Source organism: Lathyrus oleraceus, chromosome 3 (assembly GCF_024323335.1).
Source record: "Lathyrus oleraceus cultivar Zhongwan6 chromosome 3, CAAS_Psat_ZW6_1.0, whole genome shotgun sequence".
Taxonomy (NCBI): Eukaryota; Viridiplantae; Streptophyta; class Magnoliopsida; order Fabales; family Fabaceae; genus Lathyrus; species Lathyrus oleraceus.
Window position 1 is genome coordinate 312,279,111 of NC_066581.1, and position 15,970 is coordinate 312,295,080.

Below are 15,970 nucleotides of genomic sequence, written 5' to 3' on the forward strand. Positions count from 1 at the left end.
GTGCCATTTTCTTTTAAACTTTTGTTAAAATCAATTCACCAACTTCTTTGAAATTTTTACCATGAACTACAGGGTTTTGATCCCTCATTTTTATGTTGGTACATAGGCATAAGACCGAAGGTCTTGTCAAACACAAAAATATAGTAAATGAATTCTTTTCTCATCCCCCAATTCCATTTTTATCAAACATCTTTTCAACAAATACACTTGCACACAAAAAAGGGCTCCCTAGGAGTACCTAAGACACTTTGGGTGCTAATACCTTCCCTCTGTGTAACCAACCCCCTTATATGTAATCTCTGGCATTTTATTAGTTTTAATTTGAAAACTTCTTATCTCTGGGTTTTGTTCATACTTTTCTCTTTTCCTTTGGAAACAAATAAGGCGCGGTGGCGACTCTGATTTTTCAATGACGTCGGGTTTATCCATAACTTGATGGTCACGAATGCACCGTTACACCATGGTCATCCAATAATAACCGGCCCTCAAGATTTTCTTCACCATGGTGTGACCATTGGCATGCGTTCCAAAGGAGCCTTCATGGATTTCCATTATAATTTGGTTTGCTTCTTGCTTGTTCACACATATGAGCAAAACCAAATCATAATTCCTTTTGTACAAAACCCTCCGCTTAAGAAGAACTTCAATGATAGTTTTTAAAGATACTTATTGTCGGTGATGAATACGTCCTCTGGATACTCTTGGCTTTATAGGAATTTCATAATGTCATATAACCAAGGATGGTCGTCAGTTTCGTCTTCAGCTATCAAATAGTAAGCGGGCTCATCCAAGTAGTTAAGAGGGAAATGTGGTGCTTCATTCTTCCATTTGACCTTAAACATGGATGACAAAGTTGCCAAGGCGTCGACCATCTAATTTTCCTATCTGGGGATATGATTGAATGTAATTTTGTCAAAGTATGGGATCAGCTTCGGGACGTGCTCCTTATAAGGGATGAGCTTATGATCTTGAGCTTCCCAATCTCCTTTGAATTGGCTGATGACCGAGGTTGAATCTCCTTACACTATAAGAATTTTGATCCTAATGCAGCTTCAATACCGACGATACAAGCCTCATACTCTGTCATGTTGTTGGTACATTTAAAGCACAACCTTGTAGTGAAGAGTAAGTGAAAACCAGTTGGGGAGGTGATGACTGCCCCAATGCCATTACCATGAGAGTTAAAAGCTCCATCAAATACAAGTGTCCATCGAGACCCGGGTTCTAGTCCCTCCTCGGGCCCTATGATATTGCAATCCCTTATCAACATAATATCCTCATCATGGAACTCAAAGCGCATAAACTGGTAGTCCTATAAAGGTTGATGTGCAAGATAGTTTGATAGTACACTTCCTTTGATAGCTTTTTGAGTGACATGTTGGATGTCGTACTCAGTTAAAGCCATTTTCCAACGAGCTACTCTATCGGTTAGAGCAGGCTTCTTAAAGATGTACTTGACAAGATCCATCTTGGAGATTAAGAGCATCTATGGGTGAGCATGTATTGTCTTAGGCATTTGGTATCCCAAGCAAGTTCACATCAGGTCTTTTCAAGCATTGAATACCTACTCTCGCAATCAGTAAACTTCATGCTTAAGTAGTATATTGCTTGTTCCTTTCTTCCGATTTCTTCGTACTGACCAAGGACATATCCCATAGATTATTTGAGGACTGTTAAGTACATGATCAAAGGTCTGGCAGGCACATGAGGCATCAGAATTGAAGGTTCTTGTAAGTACTCCTTGATCTTTTCAAAAGTGTTTTGGCAATTGTCGTTCCAAATGACGGCTTGAACCTTGCAAAGTAGTTTGAAGATTAGCTAATAGGTGGTCGTGAGATGAGATATGAATCAGGCGATATTATTCAATCTCCCACGAAATCCTCGGACCTCTTTTACAATTTTAGGTACGGGCATAGCTTGTATGGCCTTTACCTTTTCAGGACCGACTTCGATGCCTCTTTGGCTGACAATAAAACCTAGCAGTTTGCCGGATCTCACCCCGAATGTGCATTTACTGGGGTTAAGTCTCAACTTAAACTTCCTCAAGCGTCCAAACAGCTTCTCTAAGTTAACCAAATGCGCCTCTTCAATTTGGGACTTGGCGATCATGTCATCAACGTACACTTCAATCTCTTTATGAATCATATCATGAAAGATTGTCACCATTGCATGTTTGCATGTCGCACCGGAGTTCTTTAAGTCAAAGGGAATGACCTTGTAGAAAAAATTTCCCCATGGGGTGATGAAAGTAGTTTTCTCCATGTCGTCTGAAGCCATTCTGATTTTGTTGTAATCGGAGAAGTCATCCATGAAAGAGAAGACAGAGAATTGAGCGGTGTTATCTACTAACACATCAATGTGAGATAATGGGAAGTCGTCTTTGGGACTTTCTCTATTCAAATCTCTGTAATCTACATATATACTTGCTTTTCCATCCTTTTTTGGTACATGCACGATGTTGGCGATCCACAGGGGGTAACCGGAAACTACTAGGAAACCTACACTGAGACGCTTCTATACTTCCTCCTTTATCTTCATAGACATGTCGGGATGAGTCCTTATTAGCTTTTACTTCACAGGAGGACAATATTCCTTGAGGGGTAGATGATGGACCAAAATATCAGTATCGAGATCGGGTATGTCTTGGTAAGACCTGTAAGACCCCAATTTTGACCCTAAGATCCCTCATGTAATTTCATCATATGCATTGGCATTGGGATCATACCTTGGCATCCTCTTACCCATCTTTCATTGGGTTTGCTTTGGGAGAGATCACCAAGCACTATGTGATTGTATCATACTTGTATATCATCATTTTACTAACCAAAATACCAAAAATATGTCTTTGCATTTGCCTAACTCCTTTGTAAATAAGGCATGATCATCATTGATCTATCAAGCTCATATCTAGGGTTTAAGACCCTCATGGCTAAGAGCACAACCAAGGATTGATTCACAATGTCTCAAAGAACCATATATGAGTCCCAATGATCTCTACATGTTATATTGATCAAGCATTCTTCAAAAATTTAAAGGTGATTTGCCTTGGAAACCCTAGTTTGACTGGGTATCTTAAGTAACTTCTCCAACAAGCTATCTCACCAATTGATCAAATTTCTCAAGGGACATTTCAAAATTCATCATCTTATGCATATATTATCTACCATGAGCCAATAAAGTCAAGAGAATTGGAAGTTAGCAAGTTGGTTGATGGTGGTTGGCCAGATGAATTCATCTAATTAAAACTGAGTCTCCCTAGACCCTATCTCCTACAATTTGCACCATATGAAAAGGATTCCAAGATGTAAGTTACTCTAAATGACATTCCAAACAACTTTCATGTTGAAGTCTAGAGCTAATTTTTCTTGGAAAGTCATTTTACATGTTGAAACATTATAGGTCATTTTGTCTAAACCCTAATTTGAAGGTTTACTTCCCAAGGCCATAACTTGCTCAATTTTTATGATATGAAATATTTCCAAATCTAAAAATCAAATTCAAGATGTCTACTTCAACTTTTATGTTTGGAGTGAGATCTAAATCAACTTTTATGAGCATGTGATATGAGGATACATTATAGGTCATTTTTGCCTTATACCAGTGAACAAATGATTTTCCTCAACTTCAAAAATGCATAACTCTATCATTCTAAATCCAAATGACATTACATTGGCCACCATTTTTAAGGTCTTGAAATATCTACAATTTTTATGAAGACACTTTTCTCATTTGAAGCTCACATACAAAGTTAAGCAAGGTGGAATATTGAGATATATGACTTAACACTTAGAAAAAATTTCTACATGTTAAATTTTCCAAACTTCCACCTCAAAATTCACCATGATACAAGTCCCAAATGGAAACGTGTCCAACATCAAATTTGTTCCCCTTGATCTAAGCTTTCCAAAGAGTCCTATTTCATGCATTTTGGACAAGGTTTGCTAGGGTTGTGCATGGTCTTAACTGGTCTGCATCAAGTGGAAAAATCAAATGTCCAAAACTCCATTTCATATTATCTTGCCATTCAAGCATCATTTGAACTTCAGTACAGTTGCAATTGGATCAAAATGGATTGCTTCGTGGGCCTATACACGTTAATACAAGTTTGTGCATCACATTGCCAAATTTAGCAAATTTTCAAGTATGCAATTATCAATCCCAAATGCTATAAATACAAGACCTCTGAGCTTATTTCAAACACACCTTGTGCACCAGCTTTGCCCCCCAATTGAAACCCTTACAATTCAAAGGAAAACCTGAGAATTTTCAACTTAAAAATTGAGTTTGAATCTCACTGTTTGGAGATTCAAAAACTCCAGGATCCAAAGCTTTGTTCCATTGCCAAACCACTTCTGCAAGCTCCTCGAGTGTGATCAAGTCAAGTTTGAAGCAAGCAAGATCCAGTTCTGCACAGCATTGAAGGTAATTTTCAGAAATCTTCTTCTCTTCGATTCTCACTCAATTCTCTTGGATCTTTGGTTGTCTGAAGTCCTACCAATATAGGCAAGAAGATTAAGTTGCTTTGAGGTCAAATCGAAGTAACTCAGTTAACACACCTAGAAATTCAACTCCTCATATCTTTCTATATATTTGGAGTTAGTTGAAATTGAGGTCAGATTCATGCTCTACGCCATTTTTCTTTCAGATCATGTCCTCCTTTTTCATTTTTTTGATGGTGATGACTGAACTAATCCGGTGAGCCTCGCCAGAGAAGGTGACCGGAGTTCCAGTGTCGGTGGTGTGCTGGACAGGTTTTGAGCCATTGATCTCATTTGAAATGTTTTAATCTCACACGTTGGTTCTGATTACAATTGGTGTGGCGCACTGACTCAAGTGTACCATGGAGCGCGCATTCTCATCCACTTGATCTGCCACCTAAATTAATGAGGGAGATCAAGTGGTCCATGTTTTTTCTGATTATTTGAATTTCATTTAATTTGTTTTATTTTCATTAATTCATATTAATTTTAATATTGATCCAAAAAATATGAGAGTTTCACCAAAAAAATTTAAATAAATTCCTCTTTCATATTTTGAATTAAAATCATTTTTTGGATCATTATTAATATTTTTCATGATTTTATTGATTTCATAAATATTTTTAATTGTTTAAAAATACTTTTAAGTTTCCAAAAATTATGAAATTTTTTCTCCAAGGTCCTTTGACCTTGTTTGACCTATGATAAATCTCATGGCTATTTCTTTGATGTTTTGATGAGATTTTAGGAATTTGACAAACCATATTTAATTTAATGCATTATTTTTAGTATTTTTAAATTGAATAAATGCCAAATAATTGTGTTGAGCCATTTTAATTGTTTGTATAAGTTTGACTTGTGTTGTTGGGTCTTGGTCAAGGTTGATTTGACTTTGCTAGGTTAAGATCATTGGATTTAGGGGATTGATGGAATGTATATTCCATCTCCCAAAATGAATGAATGATCTTAATTTGGTAAGAGTCCTCCTTTGTCCAATTTGAGTTTTGATCTATCCCCCCCCCCCCCCCCCATTTCATCTAATTCCCCTTCTTTATGCATCCATTTCATTTGGCCTATGATATCTCAAGGTCCTAAGGCTAGTTGATTGAAAAATCAACATAACTTTGGATGAGATGAGGCCACCTCTTTAGCATATTCCTTTTGTGTGTGGTATGTTTCATGAGCATAGTCCATTATACTATATCTCTAACATGCATTAACATCAAAATTTTATTGCCCGACCTCAAATAGTTGTGACTTCTACATAAGTCCAATTACAATTTCTTAACATAGCGCTAATTTTTTTACACAAAAAGGCATAGCATTCCAGTTAGTGAGATTGTAAGTCTCCCCTCTTTCATGGTATTGTGTGGAAACTTGGCCTTTTTACCTTCCTTTGGAAGATCGCTTGGTTCAAGGATACATGCTTGTGATAAGTGGATTGAGTGTTCTCCAAAGAATGACTTAAAAAATAAAAAATAAAAGCAAAAGCAATACTAACTTCTAACTCATTAACAATTAACATTTAATTTCAAGTATTTTACTTTTAATGCACTTTATCTTTAAGCCTTATTCATACCGTTCTAATTGTTTATATTAATTCTATTTTCACTTTGTCCACTTGGACCATATTGTGTGATATATCTTGTTTGTGCATATTTTGTTTGCTTGTGTGGTCTTTGACCATTAATGTACATAATAAGAACAAAAACCCTAAGAAACTATTGTGTGGATTGTTGGTTTGATCTTGGGCAATTGGGCTTAGAATTTAGACAACATCCCTATGCAAAAGGACTTGGCCAATACCAACTTTCATGTAACCAAGTGCCTGCAATTTGAAACTTCATCTGATACATCATTGAAGATCCATCTGAGTTCGTCTGCAACATGATCATTGTGAAGCTGTTATTTTGAACTTATGACTTGTGGAATTCATCTGCTACATAGGCCAATTTAAAGAAGATTATGGAGTGGCTAAAGCTTGGATGTGGCTATCTTTATTTGATGCCTTGCTCTTCAAGTTAATATGTTATGCATTATTTATTTCTTGATTCTAATGTCCAAGGGAATTTGGGTTTCTATATGGCATTCTTGCCTATTGGATTGCAGCCCATTGGTCAAATCTTTTTAACTCTTAACTTTTAAATTTATGCTTAGGATTAGTCTCTTCATCTCCTTCCCATCTCTTTAATTTCAAAATCTCTCCCTCCTTTTAAAATTTCTTTGCTTGTACTTGTCTTTTTTTTAAAACTTAGACCCTTTGCAAATTAGAAACTTTGGCCTTATGCCATTGAATTTTTAAACTTCTTTTCTTAAATCAAACTTGTAAATAAACTTAACTATACTTGACTTAAAATTTTCAAAAGACAAAAAGAACCAACTCATCCAAACCATTTTCTAGGCCCCTGTGCCTTTCAAACTTAATTTTTGATTAAAAGTAATGCACCCACTTTGAAATTTGTATCACGAACTACGAGGTTTTGATCCCTCATTTTTATGTTGGTACGTAGGCACAGGTCCGAAGATCTTGTCAAACACAAAAGTATAATTAATAAATTCTTTTCTCATCCCCCCATTCTATTTGTTTGTAAACATCACTTTGTACAAAATACATATACACACAAGAAAGGGCTCCCTAGGAGTACCTAGAAAACTTTGAGTGCTAACACCTTCCCTCTATGTAACCAACCCCCTTACTTGTAATCTCTAGCATTTTATTAGTTTTGATTTGAAAACTTCTTATTTTTGGGTTTTGTTCGTACTTTTCCCTTTTCACTTGGAAACAATAAAAGCGCGGTGGCGACTCTTGTCATTTGATGTCTTGCTTATCCATAGCTTGATGATCATGAATTTACCGCTACATAAATTAAGTGGCGACTCTGCTGGGGGGTAGTCTCCAGTGGGTTTATCCTACTTTCTTGTGTGTATATAATTGTATATATGTGATGTATGTATATTTGTGTGATATAATTTGCTTGTTGTGTTTGATGATCTCTGAGTGGTGAGATAAGTTCTAACCCGAACTTGAGTGCAATTAAGATAGGAGGATGGTATAGTCATATTCGACTTGTGTGGAGTAGTCCTTAACAAGTTGGCTTGAGATCCATCTGCTTAGTGGAGACCCTTTTGGATTTGGAAATGTCACACAAGTATTTATGGTTAGGCATTACTATCTCTAATTTGGGTCCAAGAAGCTGAGGACCGTAGAACATTTAACCCCCCTTGGCCTATTTAGGACGTAGTGCAGAGACTGTTCAAGTGTAGACTTTATAATAGTTATTACACGATACTACATGCAGACGAGTTTCTCTTGAGAATATTATGGGCGATGAGTTAGTCATCTTAACCTGTAATATCCGATAGACGGAATTAAGACTCTGGGAACTTTTTGGAACATGATCTACAGGTTTTTATCCTTAGTCCACTCCTTTGGGATGGTTCTTACCCAGACTTCATGCTCGTGACTTACAACAAACCCTTGATTCTTGGTTGATCCAATCAAGTCTTGTCAATATCAATGGAACTTGGGTGTTGATAAGGTGAGAACCATAATCCACCAAAATGGATGATTGATCTTGATAATGACTTGATTCATCCCTTGACCTTTGTTTTCTTGCCTTGTGTCTGATCCCTTATTTGTGATTGTTGCATTCATGCATTCATACGCATCATAACATTCATTACACAAAAATTTCAAGGAACTGAGGTATTATTTGCAAATATTTTCAGACCATGGATTATGGACGAAGGAACACTAAGAAGTACAGTTTCATATGTCCCAACTTGAAAGAGTTAAGGAAGCTAGCATCTTTTGTATTAGATCCCTTGGACTTTAAACAACGCCATTGGAAGCTTTTGTTTATCTTGTCTGCTGATGTAGTTGAAGGACTTTTGAGTGTGTTAGTGCAGTTCTATGGTCCTCTCTATCGTTGCTTCACTTTTCCTGATTATCAGCTTGTGCCTATGTTGGAGGAGTATTCCCATCTTTTGGGGATACCCATTTCTAGTATAGTGCCTTTTAGTGGGTTGGAAGAGATTCCCAGATCTCATCTTATTGCTGAAGCTCTTAACTTGAAGAAGTATGAGATAAAGGCTCATTGGGTGAAGAAAGGAGGATTGTTTGGGTTGCCATCTGATTTCCTCATCAAGGAAGCTACCGCCTTTGCTCAATCCGGTAATGTGGACGCTTTTGAAGCTATCTTTGTGTTGCTCATTTATGGATTAGCTTTGTTCCCTAACATTGACGGTTTTGTTGATGTTAACGCCATTAGAATTTTCTTGATTGGGAATCATGTGCCTACATTGTTGGTTGATATGTATTTCTCTTTGCATCTAAGGAACTCTAAAGGTGGTGGAACTATTGTCTGTTGCATTCCTCTTCTGTACAAGTGGTTTATTTCGCACTTGCCTCAGGCACCTGCTTTTATGGAGAACCAAAAATGTCTATGGTGGTCTCAGAGACTTATGTCTCTCACTAATGATTATATAGTTTGGTCTGGTCCTTCTTTGAGTAGTTTGGAGATTATTGATTATTGTGGTGAATTTTCTAATGTGCCTCTCATTGGTACACAAGGAGGAATTAACTACAACCCTGCTTTGGCTCGTCGTCAACTTGGGTTCCCCTTGAGAGACAAACCTAATAACACTTTGTTAGAAGGTCTTTTCTATCAAGAGGGTAAAGATACCCAACATTTGAAGCAGAAGATTGTGCATGCTTGGCATAATGTGGATAGGAAGGGAAGATCTGAGCTTGGTCCGTGCAATTGTGTAGCTTTGGAAGCTTACACTCTTTGGGTGAAGAAGAGAGCTTTGGAGTTGAAGATGCCTTATCCTTGTGAGAGACCTATGTTTGTGGTTGTGGTTAAGCCATTAACTCTCCCTAACCAAGATGTAGAGGAGTTGGAAGATGCACTCGCCAAGATGAAGCAAGAGAAGGATATGTGGGAACAGCGTTTCCGTACTTTGAGAAAAAAGCATGAGGAGTTGCAGTTGGAGTCTAAGGACAAAGATGCACTCATTAAGCTACTTGAAGACAGAGTGACAAAGAGACAGAGAGAGTCGGAGGTCTCATCTTCCTCTAGCATGCCTCAGCCTTCCGTTGCATGGAAGAAGATCATTGATTAGCTTGTCCTCGAGAAGACTCAGATGAAGGCTTCTTTCGAGACCGAGATTCGACACATTCGAAGGAAGTATGCGCCTACAGCCAGATCTTCTGACATTGTTGTTAGGGATCCTTAGGATGACTAGTATCCTTTACTCTTGTACTTTCCATTTGTTTTCTGAAATTGTAAGTGTAATCCTTCCAATTATAAATGAAAAGAGATTTTTGGTCATATCAAACTTTTGCAATTATTGTTAAATATATATATTTGCAAATAATATAGTAAGCTCTTTGAAAACAAAAAAATAAATAAACAAGCATTGCATTTCATGCATCATTTGCATAAGCAGGTTTCTCTTTCGCCAGATGTCTCATTGGTGTTTCTTCTGTACTTTAGCCAAGTTGACTCATCGGTACAACACTCACGCCAATCACTCCAGAATCATGGAACATCTTGAGCAAGAGAATAGAGAGCTAAAGGATGAGATCGCCCGCCTGACTGCCATGATGGAGTGAGTTCTAGCTGCACAGAGCCAGTCTTCTCCAATGCCCGCAACTCCTCCCCCTAAGAGGACCGTTATTTCAGAGGTGGCTACCTCTATCATGTCTGCTGCTACCGCTCATTTCACGCCTACCATGCCTGCCGGATTCCCATGGGGAATGCCGCCAAACTTCGTGCCTGAAGGCTTTACGCCTACATTTGCTTTCATACCGGTATCTAGCCCGGTCATGTCTGTGCCACCTCCCATAGTGCACACCTTTCCTCGTGTGGAAGACACCATTTATCATTCCGAGCCATCTGAGGGACCGAACGTTTATGAGAAAATGGATGAGATGACGGATCAATTTCTTGAGCTGCGCAAGGAGTTGAAAACATTGAGAGGTAAGGACCTGTTTGGAAAGAGTGCTGTTGAATTATGTTTGGTGCCGAATGTGAAGATTCTGAAGTTCAAAGTGCCTGACTTTGAAAAATACAGAGGGAACTCATGTACGCTTAGTCATTTGGTGATGTATGCCCGCAAAATGTCTACCCAAACAAATAACGATCGGCTGTTAATCCATTACTTCCAAGACAATCTGACTGGTGCTGCACTCAGATTGTATATGGGGTTGGATAGTGCAAGCATCCGCACTTTCAACGATTTGGGAGAAGCTTTTGTCAAACAGTATAAGTATAATGTGGATATGGCGCCTGATAGAGACCAATTGAGGTCTATGTCTCAGAAGGATAAGGAGACGTTCGAAGAGTATGCGCAAAGATGGAGAGAATAAGTTGCTCAGATCACCCCTCCTTTAGAGGAGAAGGAGATGACCAAGATATTTTTGAAGACCCTGAGTTCATTTTACTATGAACGCATGATTGCTAGTGCCCCTAGTGATTTTATCGAAATGGTAAACATGGGGATGAGGCTTGAAGAAAGTGTCTGAGAGGGACGATTGTCAAAAGAGGAGGTATCATCAAGCAAGAGATATGGCAGAAGTTTTAGGAAGAAAAAAGACAGTGAAGCCAACGTAATAACTAGTGGGAGGCAGAGGAGGCCTCAGGCCAGAAGGAATCGACCACCCTGTCAACACCATCATCAAGTATCCTCCGTAATTCCTATATTTTCCACAAGTCAGTCAACACCAATTTTACAACAACAACATTAACAACAACAACCACAACAACATACAAACACCTACAACAACAAAAATACCAACAATCATCAACAACAAACTTTCAAGAGGAAGAAGGTCTCTTTTGACCCAATTCCTATGACCTATGCAGAGCTTTATCCATCGTTGGTTCTCAAGAACCTACTCCAACCGAGGAATCTGCCACAAATTCCAGAACCACTCCCATGGTGGTACAAGCCTGGCCTCCGTTGTGCTTTTCATCAAGGAGCACCCGGACACGACATTAAGAACTGCTATCCGCTCAAATACGAAGTTCAGAAGCTAGTGAAAAGTGGAATGGTGTCCTTTGAAGACCGCGCACCTAATGTGAAAGCAAACCCATTGCCAGCCCATGGAAATTCATCTGTTAATATGGTAGACGGTTGTCCTGGGGAGTTCAAAGTGTTTGATGTTCGTTTCATCATAAGGTCTTTGGTGACGATGCATAAGGACATTTTGTATGGTGAGCGATTGTGAGCATGACCATGATGGTTGTGCTATCTAAAGTGTCAACCCGAGGGGTTGTATGATTGTGAAAAGAGACATCCAGTAGTTGATGGTTGAGGGTATGATTCAAATTGTTCAATCCCGTCACGTAGATGACGATGTGAATGTCATAGTGCCCATTTTTAAGAATCCAGAAAGAATAGTAATTCAGTATGACAGCAGTAGCAGTAACAGCATCAGTCAAAGATTGGTATCACCGTTGGTCATACGGTTAGCGGGCCCAGTCCCGTATTCATCCGATAAGGTTGTTCCGTATCAGTATAATGCAACTACGGTGAAGAATGGTCAAGAGGTTCCATTGTCTATGACCAGTTCTGTCGTGAGCATTGTTGATGTTACTAAGGTGACCCATAATGGTCGAGTGTTTGGGCCGGTGTTCCCAAAAGATATGGAAGATTCAACAGTTGGTAAAAAGGTGGAAGTGCCTGCAGTAGATCCAGTTAGTGCTTCAAAGCGTCAGTCTGGTGAATCCAGCAATTTGAAGACTAATGATGATGATGAGGTGCTTCGGTTGATAAAGAAGAGTGAGTTTAATATGGTGGAGCAGCTGCTCCAAACCCCCTCAAAGATTTCAGTATTGTCTCTGCTTATGAATTCAGAAGCGCATAGAGAAGCACTTCAGAGAGTTCTAGAGTAAGCATTTGTGGAACATGATGTTACGGTGAATCAGTTTGATCATATTGTGGCTAACATCACTTCCTGTAATAATCTCAGTTTTTGTGATGAAGAACTCCTCGAGGAGGGTAGGAATCATAATTTGGCTTTGCATATCTCGATGAATTGCAAAGATGACGCTTTATCCAATGTACTGGTTGACACCAGGTCTTTGTTGAACATGTTGCCGAAGTCAACTCTTTCAAAGCTATCATATCAAGGAGCGCCTATGAGGTATAGTGGTGTAATCGTTAAAGCTTTTGACGGTTCATGCAAAATAGTGATAGGAGAAGTGGACCTTCCAGTGAAGATAGGTCCGAGTGACTTCCAGATTACTTTTCAAGTAATGGATATCCACCCGGATTATAGTTGTTTGTTGGGAAGGCCATGGATTCACGAGGCAGGAGCTGTTACCTCCACACTACATCAGAAACTCAAATTTGTCAAGAATGGGAAGCTTGTAATCATTGGCGGGGAAAAGGAACTGTTGGTTAGCCACTTGTAATCTTTCTCTTACGTTGAAGCTGAGGATGAGGTTAGAGATCTGTTCCAAGCTTTATCTATTGCTGCTGAAAAGAGGTTAGGGGCACCTATGTGCTCATTAAAAGATGCAAGGAAGATTGTTGAAGAAGGAATTATAGATCAGTGGGGGCGCATGGTAGAGGTCTCCGACAACAAGGGCAGAGTCGGTCTGGGTTTTCAACAAGGTTCGTCAACTGCTAAATCAGAGGATATGCAGCTTAGCTTCCATAGTGGAGGGTTCATTCATGGAAATGAACAACACTTAGCTGATGTGCTAGAGGATGGCGATGAAGAAAACTGCATCAATTTTGTGACACGTGGAAAGGCTTGCAACAATTGGACTGTTGTTGATATTCCTGTTATTTTGCATCGATCTAAGTAATTGCTTTTATTTGTTTAAAAAAAATCATTCTCCTATGCCTAAGGGGGAAGTGAACATTGTTAGGCATTTCAAATTTGATCATCAATAAAATTAATTCTATTCATCCACATCTATGATGTTTTGTTTTTACTTTTTGCTTTATTCTAAAAATGGTAATCACAAAAAACATAAATAAATAATATAATTGTCCATCTGCATAATATTTTATCACAAATTCGCTTCTCTAAAATCAAAATATCAAATCATTATGTAGGTTGGTTCCTAACCCCATTGAATACAATGATCCTTCTCCTTCTCCAAATTTTGAGTTCCCTGTGCTTGAGGTTGAGGAGGAAAGTGATGAGGAAGTGAGTGATGAATTATCTCTTCTTCTTGAGAATGAAGGAAAATACATTCATCCATTTGAAGAGCAGATTGAGTTAGTCAACTTGGGTTCCGAAGATGATGTGAAGGAAGTCAAGATTGGGTTTCGACTGTGTCCAGATGTAAAGAAGGGGTTGGTTGATCTTCTTCGAGAGTATTCAGATATGTTTGATTGGTCCTATAAAGACATGCCTTGTTTGGATTCTGAGATTGTGGAGCATAGATTTTCGTTGAAGCCAGAATGCCCACTAGCCAAGCAGAAGTTAAGAAGAATGCATCCTGATATGGCGTGTGAAGATCAAAGAAGAAGTGCAGAAGCATATTAATGTCGGTTTCCTTGTGACTGATGAGTATCCGCAGTGGGTGGCCAATATTATGCATGTGCCAAAGAAAGATGGAAAAGTCCGCATGTGTGTTGATTATAGAGATTTGAATAAAGTCAGTCCGAAAGATGATTTCCCTCTGCCGCACATTGATATATTGGTAGACAATACTGCTAAATTCAAAGTTTTTTCATTTATGGATGGATTTTCCAATTATAATTAGATCAAGATGGCACCCGAAGATATGGAGAAGACCATATTCATTACACCTTTGGGAACATTCTATTATAGAGTGATGCCTTTCGGTTTGAAGAATGCGGGTGCAACTTTCCGAAGAGCAATGACTACTCTTTTTCATGATATGATGCATAAAGAGATTGAAGTTTATGTCGATGACATGATTGCCAAATCGATTGATGAAGAAGAACATGTTGAGCATTTGTTGAAGTTATTCCAGCGTTTGAGGAACTATAAACTCCGCTTGAATCCCAATAAGTGTACCTTTGGTGTTCGTTCTAGTAAGTTATTGGGCTTTATTGTCAACGAGAAGGGTATTGAAGTTGATCCTATCAAGGTCAAAGCAATCCAAGAGATGCCTGCGCCCAAAACTGAGAAGCAGGTCAGAGGGTTTCTCGGCCGCTTGAATTATATCTCAAGATTCATTTCACACATGACTGCCACATGTACGCCTATATTCAAGCTTCTTTGGAAAGACTAGTCTTGTGATTGGACCGAAGACTGTCAGAAAGCTTTTGATAGTATCAAAGAGTATCTGCTTGAACCTCCGATCTTGTCTTCACCTATTGAAGGAAGACCATTGATCATGTATTTGACTGTGCTTGAAGATAGTATGGGTTGTGTTCTTGGTCAGCAAGATGAAACCGGAAAGAAAGAATTTGCAATTTACTACCTCAGTAAGAAGTTCACCGACTGTGAAACTTGGTATTCTATGCTAGAGAAGACTTGTTGCGCATTGGCTTGGGCTACTAAGCGTCTGTGTCAATATATGTTGAATCATACCACTTGGTTGATATCCAAAATGGATCCAATCAAGTTTATTTTTGAGAGGCCTGCTTTAACTGGGAGGATTTCCCGTTGGCAGATGTTGTTATTAGAGTATGATATTGAAGACCGATCTCAGAAAGCGATCAAAGGTAGTATCTTGGCTGACCATTTGGCTCGCCAACCAATTGAAGATTACCAGTCAGTGCAGTATGACTTTCCTAATGAAGAGATCTTATACTTGAAAATGAAAGACTGTGATGAACCATTGCTTGAAGAAGGACCAGAACCTGGTTCCCGTTGGGGCATGGTATTTGATGGAGCTGGTAATCAATATGGTAATGGCATTGGGGCAGTGATTATTACTCCTCAAGGCACGCATTTTCCCTTTACATCCAGATTGACTTTCAAATGTACAAATAATATGGCAGAATACGAGGCTTGCATTATGGGGCTAGAAGAGGCCATTGATCTCAGAATCAAGCATTTAGATGTCTTTGGAGATTCAGCTTTGGTTGTGAACCAGATCAAAGGTGAATGGGAGACGAATCAACCCGGTTTAATACCATATAGAGATTATGCGAGGAGGATTTCAACTTTATTTACAAAAGTTGAGTTTCATCATATCCCTCGAGATGAAAACCGGATGGCAGATGCTCTTGCAACGTTGGCATCAATGATTGTAGTGAAGTATTAGAACGAGGTTCCCAATTTTTGACTGTGATGTGTCTTGATAGACTAGCTCATGTGTTTGTTGTTGAAGAGATCAAAGATGAGAAGCCGTGGTATTACGACATCAAGTGTTTCCTCCAAATTCAGATTTACCCGTCTGGGGCATCTTTGAAAGATAAGAAGACTTTGAGAAGATTAGCCAACAACTTCTACCTGAATGGTGATGTATTGTACAAAAGAAACTGTGATATGGTTTTGCTCAGATGCGTGGATATACACGAAGCAGACCTGTTGATGACTGAAGTCCATA